At 41.7% G+C, this 21,362-nt stretch overlaps 1 long non-coding RNA gene across 1 annotated transcript; it reads left to right on the plus strand.

The window, feature by feature from the left end:
• Positions 1 to 56: 56 nt before the first annotated feature.
• Positions 57 to 19,074, plus strand: LOC143661695 (uncharacterized). Its single transcript, XR_013164777.1, has 5 exons — positions 57 to 278; positions 15,364 to 15,541; positions 16,389 to 16,417; positions 17,584 to 17,844; positions 19,000 to 19,074. It is a non-coding gene; the product is annotated as an uncharacterized LOC143661695 (long non-coding RNA).
• The last annotated feature ends 2,288 nt before the right edge of the window (positions 19,075 to 21,362 follow it).

Below are 21,362 nucleotides of genomic sequence, written 5' to 3' on the forward strand. Positions count from 1 at the left end.
CAGAGAGGGGGGCAGGTAAAAAGGGAGGAGGCAATGACCAGAGAGTGGCACACATTTAAGATGTCACAAACGCAGAAATTATGGTGATGACTATGGCTAGGGTGTGGCCAGGAGAGGGCGTTATGGACAAGGAGCAAAGGGAAAGACACCTGGAACTGAGGAAGTCAAGAATCAATGATTCGGAACATTGAAGTCAACAAATTCAAGGGGAAAACAGACCATGACTACAAGGAATGACCACGTGCTTGGCAGAAGACAGTGACCAAGAAGTGGAGAGGGTAAGAGATACAATTTGCAAGCGTCAGTCAGGTCCTTAGAAAACTGTCAGTGGTATCACTGGGTCATCCAGACTTAGAAGAACTGTAAGTTTTCCCAGGAACCTTTCAAGAGAAGGCTATGTCCTCAAAGAAGGTTTCTGCAAAGATGTGGCACATTTGTAGAGTTTGCAGCCACTGAACAGGTTTCTGAGGGAGGCAGTGGGTCACTCTGGAAATGAAAGTGTGGGATGGAGGACATAACATTTTAGGCAGAAATGGCAAATATGGGGCCTGGTGGAATCACTTGCATTCATATAGAGCTCTGGAACCAAGGGTGGCCCCAGGTAGCACAGAAGTTTCTGTGGTACCCCCAAATGGAGGGCTTCATTCTAGTATCCCCCAGCACATTAGTGAGAAGTTTGAGGTCACAAAAGATAAGAGGATAACTGAGGAAAACTGGATTAGCTGTTTCCCAGGACCCACATTTTTTGGGTAGAAACCACAGCAATAGCACAGCCATCAGGAACACATGGGGTACACCTCTGAAGAGAACCTAACCAAGGTACACACAAGGTTCCAATCAGAGGGTCCCTTCTGGTGAGAACAGCAGACACCACCAGGGGAAAGAAAGAGAAAGAAATCAAGCAATTACTCAGTGCTAAGTTTATGGTTTCTTTGGAGACCAGTGATAAAGTCTAAGCTGATAAAGGCCACCTAGTTACATGTGAGTAGATAAAACTTCCAAAGGCCAGTCCTACAGGACCTGTGATCATTCTGAGTGGGTCTTTCCAAGTTTCTCTCTCAGGTTCGCCCTGCAAAGACATCTTCATTCAATGAGGCCTATGGCCTGAAAAACCTCAACTCTTGTCCCAGTAGCCCCCTCATCATAGTGAACCACAGGGCTTGGCAGTGAGGGTGAAGGTGAGAGACACTATCTCTCTTGTTCTAGAAATAGTTCTAATAATTTCATTGGACCTCAGACTTTAAACTGGGGCACCGGGTGCTTTGGGCCAACCCCCCACTATTTAAGCTAATGCATCATTCTGAACAAGTTCTCTGAGGAGACCTAAATGATTCAAACACAGTCCCTTCTTCAAAACTGCACATTCACCCGAGGAAACTGGATATCACCTGTTCTACTCTGCCAACACTGCCAGAATGCAACACACCAGAGATGGAGTGGCTTTTAGTAAACAGGGATTTATTTCCTTAAAAACATATAGTTCTTCAAAGGAAAGGCAGCTAACTTACAACTGAGGTTCTCTCTTACATGTGAAGGCACAGAAGGTCTCTGTTAGCTTTCTCTCCAGGCCTCTGGGTTCCAACAACTTTCCCCAGGTGATTCCTTTCTGCATCTCAACAGTCTGGGCCGAACTGCGAGTGTTGAGATGAGGTATGCTGAGCTGCTTGGGCTCTGCTACATTGAGCTCTCTCATTTATGCGTTCAGTCAATTAAATCAAACATCACTCATTACAGCAGGCATGCCTCCTAGCCAACTGCAGATGTAATCAGCAACACAGGAGCTTCACATGTCATTGGCTCATGTCCACAGCAATAGAACTAGGCACCTTCACATGGCCAAGTTGACACCTGAACCTAACTACCACATCACCCGTTCTAGTTAACCAAATCCTGAATATTCCAGTCCATAGATGAGAAAGAAGGAAGCTAGTGGAAGGTAGAAGGAAGATGAGTAGCTCCAGGGATGGGTATTGGGGATACAGCAATGAATGAGATAGAAAAACTCCACCTCTGACAAGCTTAACACCCTAGGCATCAAGTCAGGCTTCTCCATTTCCTGCCCCTGACTTGGTCCTCAGTTTGAAGGTGCTACTACATTATTTCCAGTTTGTAAATGGGGAACCTGTGGACAAAAGCAGTAAAAGAACTTTTCTAAGGTCAAACTAACCCCAACTGGTGGAGCCATGATTCTATGGTATATTTTCTAACACTAAAGTCTGTCCTCTTTTCCGACAATGCTCAGACTGAGAAGAACCCTGTCATTCTCAAATATACCACCCCTTGGAAGCATGAAAAAACCCTGCAGGTATTGAAAATGCACCATTTGCTGAGCAGTCTCCCAAGTACTTGGCAAAATTAATTCATTGGTGGACTGATATCTACCATTTCCCCCCAATTTATCGAGAAGGAGACTGGGGCCCATAACATTTGAAGTCTGCAAAGACACAGTTCAAAAGGGGTGAAGTGGTAATTGATCCTGGTGGTCTGATTCTGGGGCCTCTGCTCCCAAACTCAACTCTACATGGAACAGAATACTTTGTAATACAAGGGGACCCACACATACAAGCATATACACACTACTGCTTAGGATTTCTTCACTCAGGCTTGGGATTTCCTGGTACAACAGACTCAGTATGCATGTCTCAGTCTTACCATCCCCTTCTGGGACTATGCACAATTACTCCACATCCCTGGGCCTCAAGTTCTTCAAATGGAAGACAAGGGGAGTGGGCTAAAACATTTCTACATCTCTTCAGATCTGGCTGGTCATCTATGCACCTTCCTAAAGCAAAGTCCACCTAAACTTTAGAGCATTCAGGCCAGGTAGGATAAAAAAGGCTCAAGATTCTACTTGCCCTCAGGTCCTTGGTGATCAGGTGCGAGCATCCGTGTGTCACCAGGAGAATGGGGAAGGCAGATTATCCCACGCCTCACCTCAATGTATCCAGCATGCCAGCTGATCCACCCTCTTTTCATCTCAGCCATGTCCAGTTGGGCATTGTTGGCATGGTGGAGCTTCCTGTGGGGGCACACAAAAAAAATCATCACACCAAAACCCACTGCCTTTAGAGCTGGTCAGCATTTCATAGTCTATAAAGCACCCCCATGGATTAGTCCATCAGCCCCTCCCACCAGCCCTAGCGGCTTCCACTTCCTACAGATGGACACACATATGTGGGGAGAGTTGCCAATCACCCCACACAGCAAGGCGGTGAGGGCCGAGTCCTCCTGGGGAAACTGCATGCTGAACTTCAGCATGGGAAACCAAAGGACAATGGAGAACTATCTTGAAAGTCCTTCCAGTGAAGAACTATAATTTCTACGCAGCTGCAAACCCACCCAGAACCGTAAGTTCCCCAAACAACGGCAGCCAGTGCCCCTTGCCCACAGGCTGCTTCCAAGAGGGAAAGGAAAGAGACCTTATGAGCAGCAGGTGCTGAGCACAACCAAAGGCCAATTGTGGAATTAATTAACAAATTCTGACTACTTAAAATAGGCCCCCAGCTCAGCTGAACCTTGAGTAAAAGCAGAGGTTGTTGGTTTTTGCCCTGGCACAGAGGGGTCAGGGCTGACAGAAAAAGGAAAAAGAGAAAAAGAACAGGTGTTTATGGATCTGAAAAGGTCTGGGCCCTGCAGGAAAGGAGGGGGCACATAGGACCTGGAGATACACAGAGCAACGTGCCAACTTAAGCTCTTGATTGGCAAACCTGAGGAATGGGGTTCTGCTCTGAAAATAATTTTTCTTTTTCTCTCTTGTGGCTGTGTGTCCATGGATTGATTACTCTGTGGATACAGCTGCAAGGCTTCTCGGGTTCCACTGCCCCAAGCATAGGCAGAAACAGGCTTGTTTGAGAGTTTGTCTGAAGCCTGTGCATTCTCCAAGAGAGGGGTGGGGCCCAGCTCAGGTGGAATCCCTCCCTCAAAGAATTCAGACCCCAGGGTCTGGAAAAGGGAAGCGATTAGAGACAGCCTACAACCTCTCTTCTGTGTCCACCACACTCACAGCAGGGAGAGTCTGCTGAAGCTGAAGGTATCTCATCACCTTGTGCTGGTGGGACCCATAGGCACAAAAGTACCACATACTGGGCAGGATATGAAAAGCACAGAGTCCAGAGACTTCATAGGAAAGCCTTTAATTCTGCTGGGACTCACCCTCAGGGAAAACAGACACAGTTGACTCTTTCATTCTGAGAGGAGACCAGTTCGGTCTGGGAAAATCTGACTGGGTCTATAATACCTAAGTAGACCCTCCTAAGGGGTAGGGGAAAGGTACCATACAGGCAGGGCAAGAAACAAACAAAAAAACAAAAAAAAACAACTAAAAAATTCTGAACTATTAAACAAAACCTAAGGTAGAGGACTACAATAAGCTGAACTGAATGTCAAAGAACAGACAGACAATAAAGTCATCCTGCAAGAAAATCCTAGGGGAAAAAAAGTGAAAACAATGTCCAGAATAAACTAATCTCAGTAATTAAATGACTAGACGCCAGCAGAAAGTGACAAATCATACTAGGAAATAGAAATAATGGACCTGTCAAAGGAACAAACCGACAATTCAAATGAGATACAGGAGTTGAAACAATTCATTCAGAATGTTCGAACAGACATGGAAAACCTCATCAAAAATCAAATCAATGAATTGAGGGAGGATAGAAAGAAGGAAAGTAATGAACAAAAAGAAATCAAAAGTCTGAAAAAACAAATCCAGAACTTACGGGAATGAAAGGCACAGTAGGAAAGATGAAAACAAACAAACAAACAAACAAAAACAATGAAAACCTACAATGTGAGATTTCAAGAGGCAGAAGATAGGATAAGTGAACTAGAGGATGGGATATCCAAAATCTGACAAGCAAAAGACAATATAGGGAAAAGAATGGAAAAATAGGAGCAAGGACTCAGTGAACTGAATGACAACATGAAGCGCATGAATATACGTGTTGTGGGTGTCCCAGAAGGAGAAGAGAAGGGAAATGGAGGAGAAAAACTAATGGAAGAAATTATCACTGAAAATTTCCCAACTCTTATGAAAGACCTAAAATTACAGATCCAAGAAGTGCAGGACACCCCAAAGAGAATAGATCCAAATAGATGCTCTCCAAGACACTTCCTAGTCAGAATGTCAGAGGTCAAAGAGAAAGAGAAGATCTTGAAAGCAGCAAGAGAAAAGCAATCCATCACATACAAGAGAAACCCAATAAGACTATGTGTGGATTTCTCAGCAGAAACCATGGAGGCGAGAAGACAGTGGGATGATATATTTAAATTACTAAAAGAGAAAAACTGCGAACCAAGAATTCTATACCCAGCAAAATCGTCCTTCAAAAATGAGGGAGAAATTAAAACATTTTCAGACAAAGAATCACTGAGAGAATTTGTGACCAAGAAACCAGTTCTGCAAGAAATACCAAAGGGAGCACTAGAGACAGATATGAAAAAACAGAAGAGAGAGGTGTGGAGAAGAGTGTAGAAAGAAGGAAAATTAGATATGATATATAAAATACAAAAGGCAAAATGGTAGAGGAAAGTACTACCCAAACAGTAATAACATTAAATGTTAATGGTTTGAACTTCCCAATCAAAAGATATAGACTGGCAGAATGGATTGAAAAACAGAATCCTTCTATATGCTGTCTACAGGAAACACATCTTAGACCCAAAGATAAACATAGGTTGAAAGTGAAAGGTTGGGAAAAGATATTTCATGCAAATAACAACCAGAAAAGAGCAGGAGTAGCCATACTAATATCCAACAAATTAGACTTCAAATGTAAAACAGTTAAAAGAGACAAAGAAGGATACTATCTACTAATAAAAGGAACAATTCAACATGAAGACATAACAATCATAAATATTTATGCACCAAACCAGAATGCCCCAAAATACATGAGGCAAACACTGCAAACACTGAGAAGGGAAATAGACACATCTACCATAATAGCTAGAGACTTCAATTCCCCACTCTCATTAATGGACAGAACATCTAGACAGAGGATCAATAAAGAAACAGAGAATTTGAATATTACAATAAATGAGCTAGACTTAACAGACATTTATAGGACATCACACCCCACAACAGCAGGATACACCTTTTTCTCAAGTGCTCATGGATCATTCTCAAAGATAGACCATATGCTGGGTCACAAAGCAAGTCTCAACAAATTTAAAAAGATTGAAATCATACAAAACACTTTCTCAGATCATAAGGGAATGAAGTTGGAAATCAATAATAGGCAAAGCACCAGAAAATTCACAAATATGTGAAGGCTCAACAACACACTCTTAAACAACCAGTGTGTCAAGAAAGAAATTACGAGAGAAAATAGTAAATATCTCAAGGCAAATGAAAATGAAAACACAACATATCAAAACTTATGGGATGCAGCAAAGGCAGTGCTAAGAGGGAAATTTATTGCCCTAAATGCCTATATCCAAAAAGAAGAAAGGGAAAAAATACAGGAATTGACTGTCCACTTGGAAGAACTGGAGAAAGAACAGCAAACTGACCCCAAAGCAAGCAAAAGGAAAGAAATAACAAAGATTAGAGCAGAAATAAATGAAATTGAGAACATGAAAACAATAGAGAGAATCAATAAGACCAGAAGTTGGTTCTATGAGAAAATCAACAAGATTGATGGGCCCTTAGCAAAATTGACAGAAAGAAGAAGAGAGAGAATGCAAATAAATAAGATCAGAAATAAGATCAGGAGACATAACCACTGACCCCACAGAAATAGAGGAGGTAATAACAGGATACTATGAACAGCTTTATGCTAATAAATACAACAATGTAGATGAAATGGACAACTTCCTAGAAGGGCATGAACAACCAACTTTGACTCAAGGAGAAATAGATGACCTCAACAAACCAATCACAAGTAAAGAAATTGAATCAGTCATTAAAAAGCTTCCCAAAAAGAAAAGTCCAGGACCAGACGGCTTCACATGTGAATTCTACCAAACATTCCAGAAAGAATTAGTACCAATCCTGCTCAAAATCTTCAAAAAAATTGAAGGGGAGGGAAAGCTACCTAATTCATTCTATGAAGCCAACATTACCCTCATACCAAAACCAGGCAAAGATATTACAAAAAAAGAAAACTACAGACCAATCTCTCTAATGAATATAGATGCAAAAATCCTCAATAAAATTCTAGCAAATCGAATCCAGCAACACATTAAAAGAACATTATGACCAAGTAGCATTCATCCCAGGTATGCAAGGATGGTTCAACATAAGAAAATCAATTAATGTAATACACCATATCAACAAATCAAAGCAGAAAAATCACATGATCATCTCAATTGATGCAGAGAAGGCATCTGACAAAATTCAACATTCTTTCCTGTTGAAAACACTTCAAAGGATAGGAATACAAGAGAATTTCCTTAAAATGATAAAGGGAATATATGAAAAACCCACAGCTAATATCGTCCTCAATGGGGAAAAACTGAAAACTTCCCCCTAAGAGCAGGAACAAGACAAGGATGTCCACTATCACCACTGTTATTCAACATTGTGTTGAAAGTTCTAGCCAGAGCAATTAGACAAGAAAAAGAAATACAAGGCATCAAAATTGGAAAGGAAGAAGTGAAACTATCACTGTTTGCAGATGATATGACACTATATGTCAAAAACCCTGAAAAATCCACAGCAAAACTACTAGAGCTAATAAACGAGTACAGCAAAGTGGCAGCTTACAAGATCCACATTCAAAAATCTGTAGTGTTTCTATACACTAGTAATGAACAATCTGAGGGGGAAATCAAGAAATGAATTCCATTTACAATTGCAACTGAAAGAATAAAATACTTAGGAATAAATTTAACTAAAGAGACAAAAGACCTACACAAACAAAACTACAAGAAACTTAAAAGAAATCACAGAAGACCTAAATAGATGGAAGGGCATACGGTGTTCATGGATTGGAAGGCTAAGTATAGTTAAGATATCAATTCTACCTAAATTGATTTACAGATTCAACACAATACCAATAAAAATCCCAACAATTTACTTTTCAGAAATATAAAAACCAATAAGCAAATTTATCGGGAAGGGCAGGGTGCCCCAAATTGCTAAGAGTATCTTGAGGAAAAAAAACGAAGCTGGAGGTCTCATGCTGCCTGACTTTAAGGCATATTACAAAGCCACAGTGGTCAAAACAGCATGGTACTGGCATAAAGATAGATATATTGACCAATGGAATCGAATAGAGTGTTCAGATATAGATCCTCTCATCTGTGGACATTTGATCTTTGATAAGGCAGTCAAGCCAACTCACCTGGGACAGAACAGTCTCTTCAATCAATGGTACCTAGAGAACTGGATATCCATATGTAAAAGAATGAAAGAGGACCCGTATCTCACACCCTATACAAAAGTTAACTCAAAATGGATCAAAGATCTGAACATTAGGTCTAAGACCATAAAACAGTTAGAGGAAAATGTAGGGAGATATCTTATAAATCTTATAATTGGAGGCGGTTTTATGGACCTTACACCCAAAGCAAGAGCACTGAAGAAATAAATAAATAAATGGGAGCTCCTCAAAATTAAACACTTTTGTGCATCAAAGAACTTCATCAAGAAAGTAAAAAGACAGCCTACACAATGGGAGACAATATTTGGAAACGATATATCAGATAAAGGTCTAGTATCCAGAATTTATAAAGAGATTGTCCAACTCAACAACAAAAAGACAGCCAATCCAATTACAAAATGGGAAAAAGACTTGAACAGACACTTCTCAGAAAAGGAAGTACAAATGGCCAAAAGGCACATGAAGAGATGCTCAGTGTCCCTGGCCATTAGAGAAATGCAAGTCAAAACCACAATGAGATATCATCTCACACCCACCAGAATGGCCATTATCAACAAAACAATATGACAAGTGCTGGAGAGGATGTGGAGAAAGAGGCACACTTATTCGCTGTTGGTGGGAATGTCAAATGGTGCAACCACTGTGGAAGGCAGTTTGGCAGTTCCTCAAAAAGCTGAATATAGAATTGCCATATGACCCAGCAATACCATTGCTAGGTATCTACTCAGAGGACTTAAGGGCAAAGACACAAACGGACATTTGCACACCAATGTTTATAGCAGCATTATTTACAATTGCAAGGAGATGGAAACAGCCAAAATATCCATCAACAGATGAGTGGCTAAACAAACTATGGTATATACATACGATGGAATATTATGCAGCTTTACAACAGAATAAACTTATGAAGTATGTAACAACATGGATGAACCTTGAGAACATTATGCTGAGTGAGAGTAGACAAAAACTAAGGACAAATATAGTATGGTCTCATTGATACGAACTGACATCAGTGAATAAACTTGGAATATGTCGTTGGTAACAGAGACCATCAGGAGATAGAAATAGGGTAAGATATTGGGTAATTGGAGCTGAAGGGATACAGACTGTGCAACAGGACTGAATATAAAAACTCAGAAATGGACAGTACAATACTACCTAACTGTAATGTAATTATGTTAAAACACTGAATGAAGCTGCATGTGAGAATGATAGAAGGAGGAGGGCTGGAGACATAAATGAAATCAGAAAGAAAGATAAATGGTAAAGATCAAGATGGTATAATCTAGGAATGCCTAGAGTGTATAATAATAGTGAAATATACAATGTACAAATTTTTAAAATGTCTTTGCATGAGGAAGAACAAAGGAATGTCATTATTGCAGGGTGCTGAAAATAGATGATAATTAATACTTTAAAATGTCACCTTATGTATGAGACTAAAGCAAAAAATGTTTATTTGTTACAAAATTTATATTTTGACTAGAGCATTTCCTAATATAACTCATGTAGATAGTTTGATTGAACGTCATAAGTACTTGGAATCTCAGGTAGGACATGAGATTTTGTTGGTTTGTCCAGAGTGATGCCCCAATGAATCCCAGAGTGATTTGATCAGTGACTGGAAAAGTACTTTCAAGCCCCCTTCGGGGAACGGTGAGAGTGGGGAGAAATTCAACTTCCCCAAGTTGAATTCTTGATATTCTCACAAGCAGTGTGGACAACCAAAGCTATAGGCTGAGCCCCCAGTCTTGGGGTTTGTTCATATGAAACTTAACCCCACAAAGGATAGGTAGAGTCTACTTAAAATTTAGGTCTAAGAGTCACCCCCAAGAGAGCCTCTTTTGTTGCTCAGATGTGACCTCTCCCTCCAGCCAACATGATGAGCAGTCTCACCACCCTCCCCCTCTCTGCATGGGACATGACTTCCAGCGGTGTGGACCTTCCTGGCAACATGGGACAGAGATCCTGGAATGAGCTGAGACTCAGCATCAAGGGACTGAGAAAAACCCTAGAATGAGCTGAGAATTAACATCAAGGGATTGAGAGAACCTTCTCGACCAAAGGGGGAAGAGTGAAATGAGACTAAGTGTCAATGGCTGAGAGATTCCAAACAGAGTCGAGAGGTTATCCTGGAGGTTATTCTTATGCATTAAGTAGATATCACCTTGTTGTTCAAGATGTAGCAGAGAGGCTGGAGGGAACTGCCTGAAAATGTAGAGCTGTGTTCCAGTAGCCATGTTTCTTGATGATGATTGAACAACGATATAGTTTTCACAATGAGACTCTTTGAATGTGGAAACCTTGTGTCTGATGTTCCTTTTAGCTACTATATCAACAGAAGAGTAGAACATATGGAATAAAAATAAATAATAGGGGGAACAAATGTTAAAATAAATTTAGTTTGAAATGCTAGTGGTAAATGAAAGCGAGGGGTAAGGGGTATGGTATGTATAATCTTTTTTTTCTCTATTATCATTTTATTTCTTTTTCTGTTGTCTTTTTATTTCTTTTCTAAATTGATGCAAATGTTCTAAGAAATGATGAATATGCAACTATGTGAGGATATTAATAATTACTGATTGTATATGTAGAATGGAATGATATCTTAATGTTTTGTTTGTTAATTTTTTTAATTAATAATTAAAAGTTTAAAAAAACAAATTTAATATTTTTTTAAAAGTGTAAAATTAATTAAAAATCACTTAAATATGAAAATAATGGATATAGGTACACCTTATATTACCTTGCTTGGAATTGGAGAGTGGGGGAGGTGGATGGTGAGTACCTTGAAGCAAGTGCTGCAGAGAGACTCGAATTTTAACCATGGCTATCACTCCAGTCAGCTTCATCATGGTGTGAAAGAAGTATTCCATGACTACATAACTGAAAGAATAAAAAGACAATCAGAAAAGAAGACAGAAATCATTATGATTGGCTGTGTCAGCATGATGACTGAGGGTACCAAGCATTCTGGGTTATACAAATGAAACTTTGGCCAAAACAGCCATCTATAGCCCCTTATAGCTGGGTTGACATGATGAGATGTGGACTGGGAGAGAGGCGAGAGGGCTGGATTAAGGGTAAGAAGTTCTGAGATCAAAGGTATTGGCCCTGAACAAGTGATTTCACTTCTCTGGGCCTCAGTATTTTCATCTGTTACTTGCTAATGAGACTGTCACAGGACAAGGCACTTAAAAGCAGAGAGCAGAATAATATACGGGATGTTATTTTTACCCCACCAACAAGCATCCTGGAGAAATAAATGCTGCCTCTTTGGAAACCTATTTTGGGAAGATTTTGAATTAGGTAGGTCCCACAGTTAGTATGTAACTTGCGTGGGGCAAGAATTGTGCTCCTAGCATTATCTCCTGGGTTTTTTTTCACTATAGCAGGCAGCTAGGCTGTGAATGTGATGGCAGTTTCTCTTGCCCAATAGTCAAGAAGCCTGGGTAGAGCCAGAAGCTCTAAATTGATATATGCAAAGAAACCAGAGTAGGCACTGGAGATATCTGAAGAAAGAGTCCCTTGATTCCTATGGTTGTTACCTCTGGTGCCAAGAGGAAGCCTGTGTCACTTCCACTTAGGAAAATGGCACCTAAGACAACCCACCCCATATGTGACCAAATTTGGTTCTCTCTGCCACCTGGGCTGATCCCAGATAACAGCCCCTCTGGGGTGGATTCTGTGAGGTCCAGGACAGTGACCCCAAGAGGTTCTGAAAGGGAAACAGAAATGCAGGGAACAGATTAACATCTGGGTCCAAAGTCAACTTCCTTGTCTTGAGTTACTTTCTCAATTGTTTAATGAGTCCATTTCTGAGGCCTGTCCCTGGGCCTGAAAATGGAAGGAGTAGCAGGCATTTCTGCTACCTCTGAGAAATTGAGGGCATATTTCTCCAGGATCACTGCCTGGTGTTATCTGAGCCCTTACCTTCAGAAATAAGAAGGAAAAGGGAGATCAGAGTCATTACTCCATTAGGGTTTAGGCTGAGTTCCCATATAAAACCCAGAAACCAATGTCTTTGGCCTCCAGGAAGGTTTTTGGGGAAAACCTGCTCATTGTCAATGCCTCAGAGAGTGCTTGATCCCATATAGGTGTAACAATATATCTAAACAAACCACAGCCTCAGTTAAAATCCCTAAACAACCACCATTCTATTAGTGAATGGCAGAACAATACTCCTTTGTAAGGTTTATCTTTTGAGATGAAACATTTAGACACCTATGGGTGAAAGTGTTCCCATCAATGAAAGTGAGTATGGCCTTTGGGTCCCTTTGTGTGATTGCAGCCCTAGGTCTGACCAGATTAGATTGGGTTATCCTTCTCCTCATGCTCATTAGAACAGTTCTATACATAGTTAGGGACCATTTTTACTAATGTGGCTAGATACGAATGCAATGTGGTTGGCTGCATCTCTATTTCATAGCATGAAATCATATGTTTTTAGATTTCCAGGTCCTTTCTATCCACTTATGGATTGTTACACATCTATGTGCATATCTGTACCTGCTGTGTGCCAGGGATCACCAATATTTCTATGATACCCAAGATACAAATAGTTTAGACTTTGTGGGCCATGTACTCTCTGTCAAACCTACTCAATCCTGCCATTGTGGCAGATAAGTAGCCATAGCCCATAAGAAAACAAACAAGTGATAGTTGTTGCAAAACAAAGATTATTTACCGAAACAACCAACAGAGCACTTAGCCTGAGGGCTGTAGTTTGCTGACATCTCCTCAATCCAACACATCAAGAACTTTAGGGATCTAACACATTTTTCTTTCTATATCTCTGTCTCTGTCACTCACTCTCTCTCTCTCTAGCTGTGTATACGTATATATATTTATATACATGTGTATGTAAATAGATAGATACATAGATACATGTCTCTACCTTTATATCTCTGTCTCTCAATCACTTGCATCCTCCTCATTTGCCTGCCCTGTGTTGATCTCTGGCAGATGACGTCCAAGAGAAGACTCTCCTGGCAGGAAGGGGCCCCAATACTTCATGGCTGTCCTGCCTTGCTCCTTCTCTTTTTCTTCTATTCCCTGGAACATGGGTGTGGTCTGGATGCTGCTGCTCCCCACTGCCCTGCTGGAATTTGATGACACCCATGGGCAAGCAAGATGTAGAGTGGGCATAGTGGATGTGGGTATGGAGCAAGCTTGGGACTCAGGGAAGAAAAGGAATGTGTGTTGAGGAGCCCTGCATGCCTGGCCATACTCACACTCCCTGCTCTCTGACCACATCAGGACACTTCCTCTTCTACCTCTTGGTTTCTACACCTGTCACACTGAAGTAATTATCTGTGCCATGAAACTTATACAGGAGTTATGGGAGCAAAGGGAATATTAGATGAGAATATGCTTTACAAACTATGAAGCACTAGTATAGCACCAATCTTTTTTATTTTTCTTAGCATTATTCAAAGGGATTAAGACTCTTTTTATTTTTTTTCAACATTATAAGGAAATATTTCATTTTAAAAGGTTACAAAGAAATAACCCACACTCAGATCCTTTGTTGTCTCAGAGTTAAACTTGTATTTCCTTCCAGAAATTTTCTATACTTAATGCAAATGGTGTGTGTGTGTGTTCATGCTAGCACCCACTACACCAGTCTTCTGGAGAGAAATATGATGAAAGCCATATACAAATTTTACATTTTCTAAGACCTATTATTAAAAAAATTAAAAAGAAATAGAAAAAAGATCATAATACATTTTATTTCAATATATTTTAAAATACATCTGCTCAACATGTTGTAAATATAAAATATATTGATAAATTTTACCTTCTTTATTTAATACCAAGTCTTGCAATCTGCTTATAGCACTTACTGCACCTCAAATCCAGACTCAAGGCTGGTGGTCACTGAATCCAATAGTGGATGCTCTTCATTATCATATTAATCTATAAAGATTTTCACTATATGAAGTTTTCTACCAAAAGCCCATCTCTATCGAGACCATGTATTGTCATATGTTCAGAGACCACTTAAGGGCACATGTTCATATCCCAACTCTTTGATGAAGAGGCAGAACCTCATGCACTGAAAAGGATGGGGGTGTCTCCCTAAGACCAATGAAGACCTGATGGCCACTATGTCCCTCATGATATGAGAGACCACCTCCAACGGGCCTGGTGAGAGCTGCCCAGAAACCTAGGAACTTGGGCTTTGGACCAAACTGTGGAGACAGAACATGACTATCCAATGACCTGATCCCAAAAAGATTGAACCCAGGTGGGAACACAGAGCCCCTGATCATATTCTGAAGGAGGCCTTGTGAGTCAGAGCACAGTTGAGGAGCCAACATCCCCTCTGGCTATCTGCTTTGACTTTCTGGGCTGGGACTCATGGCAGGAGGTTCTGGGTGTCATAAAACCAGGAGCACAGAGGGAAGTGACAGAGAGAGGGTCCAGTTTTGCCCTGACACAATTCAGTGCTGTCAAGCCATACCTCATCACATTGTGCCTTTGGTTTCTTCTATAGGTGAAGGCAGGGAAAACAGGAGCCCATCATCTTTGGTGGCATGTTGTGCACAAACTAACTCATTCCCCATGACCTGACAACCTGGTATTGATAAGAGATGGCTACTGGGGAAGTGAGAGGGAGAAAATGGCACTGGCTGGGTTATGTGTGTTATGATATCAGAGCAGGGAAGTCCCCCAGGTCTGGGCAGGGAGAGTTTGCTAGTCACACCCCTATGAATTTGTCAAGAACTGGGTTTCCTCACCATGGGTTGGACAGTTACCTTAGAGAATCAAATCTAGTGTATGGACATTCTCTCCAGAAAACTACAGTCAAAAAATGGTATGTACACTCTTGAGTGACCATGAGTACTGCTCAAGCTTTCTGGAGAAAGATTCCCCTGTGATGCCCATTAAAACCACACATTGCAAACAGCTTCTCAAAGTCTTGAACCCAGACACCATAGCTTTAAACATGCTCTCCAGGATGCTTGTGAGCTGAGGACACACTGCATTAGGACATACAAAGCTTGTCTCATTGGGCTCCATCTCTCTTCTCCAGGCCAGTCAATACTCATGATGGGATGGATTAGTGATGTAGAATTGAAGTGAAGTTGAGGAGGAGGACAATGAAGAGGAGGAGAAGGCTTTCAACACACTGGATAGAGTGAGAAAGAGGCAGAGATTCTGGACCAGGTGTGATGGTTCCTCTGGCCCAAGGCTGATGCCTCCACAGCCAGGTGAGGGGGTGCCTGGGCCTAAGGATGAAGTCAGGGCACAACATGGCTCCCTAGTGACAACACCATAGCCAAAGGACCATGGGAGAGCCAGGACTCAAGTGACCAGGAGGGTAGCATGACATACCCAAAGCAGACCCACTTTGTTCTCTTGGAATTAGAGGCTCTGATCAACAGAAAGTTATCATGGGGAAGGAGCCCTGAGATTTCTTTTTATTTGGTTGTTTCTCAAATTAAAGTAATATTGGGAGCTACATTGTTAAAAGAAAAAGTTCTCAGATGTCACCAATGTCTTGATTTGTTTCTATAGTGGTTACTCAAACACGTACAAACATAGAACTATCTATAAACTACTTACACTACTAGCAACTATATGTGCATAAACAGAAATGAACATTCAAATGAAATAAGAACAGAGTTACAAATAAAATCATAACATTTAAAATAACCATATTTGGTACAGTGCGACTGAGGCACTTCATTCCTAAGATATGCTTTTTGTCACTGTTGTTGATCATTTTATCTCCTATTGGGGTGGATAACTTAGCTCTTCCATAATTTTTCTCATTCTAGCTGCAGTGAAATACCTTGAGCACAACACATTGTGAAGTCACATGTTTTTTACTTGCAGCTCATCCTTTTTAATGTCAATTCTGTTTTTCCTTATTGGATGTGACAATAGAGATAGTATTGTTGCTTGCAATTGTAAATACAAATGGATATGCAGACACTGAAATTACATAAGACTTGGTATTAAGGTGGCTAGACAGATAAGCCAGAAAATGTCTTTTTTAAGATTAGCAGAATTGAATCACTATTCTTTATTTTTTTTTCGGGGTGCATGATCCAGGAATCGAACCCGGGTCTTCCACATGGAAGGTGAGCATTCTACCACTGAACCACCTGTACATCCACTTTCTGTTTTAAAACTATACCGTTTTCATAAGAAATTATTAAACCACAAGATGGTATGTGTGCCGGTTTGAATCTATGGTGGACCCCAGAAAGGCCATGTCCTTTGGCCCTCATTCAATATTGCTGTCTGGGAGCATTTTGATTGTTCCTATGGAGATATGACCCACCAATTCATGGGTGGTAACTTTTGATCAGATAACTTCCATGGAGTTGTGATTCCATCCATTTATCCTTTAAAAGAGGAAGCATTTTGGAGAGAGTCCCTTTTTGAGAATGAAGAGAGCCAAAGCCCATGCAAACAGAAACCCTTAGAGATGAAGAAGGAATACTCCCCCAGGAGAGCTTCATGAAGCAAGAGGCCTGGAGAGAAAGTTATCGGATGTCACCATGTTTGCCATGTGCCTTTTTAGTTGAGAGAGGAACCCTGATCTTTGCTGGCCTTCCTGAACAAAAGTATCTTTCTCTGATCCCTTAGATTGTACATTTTTATAATCTTGCTTTAACTGGGACATTTTCTTGGCCTTAGAACTGTTAACAAGCATCTTACTAAATTCTCCTTTTTAAAAGCCACTGGTATATTGCATTCTGGCAGCTAGCAAACTAGAACAGTATGGAAGGGTAAGTGGCTCTGAATAGGCAAAAACATTTGAAAAAGAGCAAAGTTGGAGGACTCACACTTCCCAATTTCAAAAGCTGTTACAAAGCTATAGTAATCAAAACTAGAACAGTACTGGTAGAAAGAAAATTAAGTTTATCTTCCACACAAGATGGCACAGGAAAGGGGAGTGCAGGACAACTCAGGCTGCAGGCAGGGAAGGAGAGAGCCTCTAACGTGAGCCTAGAATTGGTGCCAAGCAGGTAGAAATAAGTTTAAATGAGTAATGACCAGAGTCACTGAAATAAAAAGCATAATCAAAAGTGGGAACTTTCCACCAGAAATTTGAATTAGTTAGATGATTCAGACAGACTGTAGCCTCTGGAGTATCCAATCAATGGAGAAACTGGGGAGGGACTTGTGGGTTAGATAAATATTGCTGCTTTTAGTTGCTTAGGGCACTGACCACCATTTTTCGGGTGGGTGCCCATTCTTGCAAGATTGTGAATACATTTTTTTTCTTCTCCACAATCAGGTGCACACTTATTCTCATTCAAGTATGATGTTCTTTCTACCAATCTGGGGGCTCGTCCAGGATCCAACGCTTCAGAGGAGGACCCTGGGGAGGATGAAGGGAAGGAGCGCCCCGTTGATTAAGCGGTCTCGGACTCCACCACTGGGGTCCCACCTCCGGCAGCCAGAAGGACCTGAGACCAATGCTTAAATCTGCCTGTTGTGAAGAAGAGAGGGGAATATCCACTTCACAGTGACCAGGAAACTCTGTGCACAGACCAAGGTAAGAAAAAGGCTATTAAGTATTGCCTAGGTGGTCGGAATGAATTCTGATGAGCCTGGCAGTAAGCAAGTATGGAGTTCCAATCCAAAGTTTCCTTCTCCCGTGAGGGAAAGGGCTGAAGTGGGATGAAGCAAGATGGTGCTGAAACAAAGGAAACCAGCAAGACTCAAAATGGGTAGAAGCAGTCAGCTGGCTGGGGTAAAAAAGGAAGGGGTACCTATAAAATCCCCTGGGGAACATTCCCCTGGATAGACCATAGGGAGAATGTTGGAACATTAACAGACAAAGGGAAAGAAAAATGTACATTTGTACAAAAGAAAGCGTTGTGCCACCTGATGTGTTCTGGTCAAAATACAGGGCAGATGAGGCCTCACTATACAGGGAATAAAATTGGCTGTACCCAAATCTCAGAACTTAAATAAAGCCTTTGAGACGGCTCAAGGAAAAGACATCTTAAACTATCCAGAAACTTTTAGATCTTAAAAAGGACTTGTATTCTGGTAATTTTCTAGTTTTACCTCTTTGGTTAAATACAACTATTTCAAAGTGGTAAGTGACCACTTGATGCAAAGTCTGGGTTTCTCTATAATAAGTCCCTTTGCCAAATGCAGGAATTGCAGATTTACTACTAACAAGAGTGAAACAAATGGGTGAATAAAACTACCTTTATTTGGGAGCATTTTCCTATAGAAGTTCAATCTTGATGTAAGTGTCAATGCAGGAATTGGACCCTTAGGAGAGTTACGGTGTCTCCTAACAGGACCTGCCAACTACTTCTGAGCAATAATGTTGGCATTATTTGAGGTGGCCTGCTTTCTAATTTATTTAGTCAAGTAACTGAGCCAAGAAGAGGTTGGATAATTAAAGAGACAAGGGATTCTTAGCTAACCTGAAGATGCATCTTTTCCAGCAAAATCCTGTTGGGTATTGTTTTTCTTTTTTTTTTTTTTTAAGGAACAAACTTAAACAAACTCTCTCTGTTTACTTGCAGAAGTTGAGAAATCAAGTAATAAAATATTCAGGGGGTCTTGGGCTAACAATCAGAAAAAGATTCAGAAAATAAATAGGTGGAAGGATAAAACACTAGGAGAGTTCTTAAGAAAGTCTCAGAGTGTTTTTTAAATTTTATTTTTCATTTTTTTCTTTGTTTTTCAGAGTGTATTTTAGTTGTGATGTTTTGCTGTATTCAACATTGCTGCTGATAGCAGCCCTTAAGACCCAATCGGGCTCCTTTCTTTGCTTTCGCATTTTATTTGTAATGCAGCATCACCTGTTCCTTCTTTGGCACAGGCGTGGGCTTCTGTTTGTTGTTTGTCTGCTTTGAGGTATGTATAAGAGGGAAGTGGGAAGCAAGTGAGGGAGGGGTGTTCAAACCTGCTCAGTGTCAGGGTGGTAAAAAGGAATGGCACTGAAGTGTCGGGCCCATACTCGGCCATCACCAGCAGATGGGACACATGGAAGAGGGATGGGAGTGGGATGGGCTGCCACCACCTCGCAGTGCCACCTGGATCCCCCAACCCAGTGGACACTATGCTGCAATGAGTAGGAGGGCCACTGCAGTGACCCTTGAAACCTAGGGCATAGGCCAAGGTGGAGCTGCCACAGGTGCAGATCTTGGTGGTAATAGCAAATATTTAAATGAGAACTTTGAAGGCTGAAACGAAGAAGGGTTTCATGTGAACAGCAGTGGAACATGGGTCTGTCAGTCCTGGAAGTATGGGCTCAGCACCTGCCTGGCTCCCTCCTCTCAGCCCCAAACCCCTCTGCCATGCATAGCCCACCCCTGGGCTCCCAGCACCATACTGCCGTTGGGCCCTCTAGGGGTGGGGACCAGTGCCAGGGATGGGCCAGGGATGAGCTTGGCTGAGGGGCCAGTGCAAACGCTAGCTGGGTATTCCAAGTGCAGAAACCAAGTCACTTTAACTGGATGCCTTCCCCTGCCATGCCATTGCTTATGGTGGGCTGTGAAAAGGGAGGAGGAAAGCAGAAACAAGTTAAAATCACGTTGAGCACAGTTGACCACGTGGTCAGGAAAGGATTAAAGATAAAGCCAGGAGGAGACAGGCAGAGGCAAAATAGAGAAACAATCTGGGCCAAAGGGGATAAAGGAGCGAGGGGGTCTCAAGACTCAGCAGGGTGTTATCACTGTGGGAAACCTGGTCATTTCAAAAGGGAATGCCTGAATTTAAAGACAAAATGTTGGGGGATACCCCTAATGTATTTTTAAAATAAGGGAGGTTAAAGCCTCTTTGTCTCAAGAGCCCACCAGGAGCTTTTGATAAATCTAAAGGTAGGCACCCATCAAGGAGAATTACATTTCTGGTGGGTACTAGAGTAGCTTGATCTTTTGTGGCCCATACCTCAGAGGGAATGGAATTCTTGGTAGCTCCCTCACAGTTTCAGGTGTAAAAGGGAAAAGTTTTAATGTCCCCATCTTCAAACCTATTGACATCTATCAGGAAAAATAACCAAACTATAAGACCCCTATTATACATTCCAGAAGCTGGGAGTAGCTTGTTGGAAAAGGACCTAATATAACCCATGGAACTGGCTAATGGGCATAACCTGAAGTTTCAGGTCATGTAGTAGTTACTGCATAGAAGAGCAGCAAAAGAGTTCCAGCATCTGTATAAAAATATATATATGTATATAAACCCACTGCCAATCAGGACTGGGAGGGGCAGGGAAGGGACACATTGAAGGAAAATGGCTTTGGAGGCAAAACTATGAAGGCTGAGGTCTGAAGTCGGGAGGCCTTGGGCTGGGAGAGTGGAACTACCCAGGCAGTTGAAGAGGGTGGGTTTGCCCTGAGGGCAAAGGATGGGCCTTCCACCTCATTGTGGGAGCATGGTGCTACCCAGCCTTGGAGAGAGGGTTGAGCACATTCCTTGGGGATTGGGGGGAGTCTGGCTGCCCACAGGTGGTGGAGGGCCCAGGTGCAGCCCTGAAGCTTGGAGAGAGTGGAGCTGAGAATGGTGTGGTTTCCTCAGCATTCCTCAGGATTACATTTGGAGAGAGGTGGGCTGCTGTGTGGGCCCTTGGAAAGGATGGGACTGCGGCTTTCTGGGGTCCCAAAGACAAATGACTTAGACTTTGAAGTCTAGTGGAGTTTGCCGTGTGGATTTTTCAAGGTTGCTTGGGTCTGGTGACTCCCGTGTTCCTTCCAATTTTCCCCTATGTAAATGGGAACATGTCCGCTATGACTGTCCCTCCTTTGTATGTTGGCTCAAATGACTTGTTCTGAGTTTTGCAGGTCCAGAGCCAGAGGAGAGTTTTGCCATAGGGCAGACCATGCCAATAGCTGACTTTGCAAAGGAATTCTTTGTTAAGAATTATACACTGGCTTTGTCCTTGACTCTGTCATCCCTCGGGCACCTTGGCTTCCTGGCTCAAACCCCTCCTCTTAAATTTGCTGCCCATCAACACCAACTTGGCGGTTGGGTCCTCATCAGATTGTGGAAACGTCTAAACTCCACCAGCCTGGTAAGGATGTTGACAACCGAAATGGCCATCTGGAC

Source organism: Tamandua tetradactyla, chromosome 17 (genome assembly GCF_023851605.1).
Source record: "Tamandua tetradactyla isolate mTamTet1 chromosome 17, mTamTet1.pri, whole genome shotgun sequence".
Classification (NCBI taxonomy): Eukaryota; Metazoa; Chordata; class Mammalia; order Pilosa; family Myrmecophagidae; genus Tamandua; species Tamandua tetradactyla.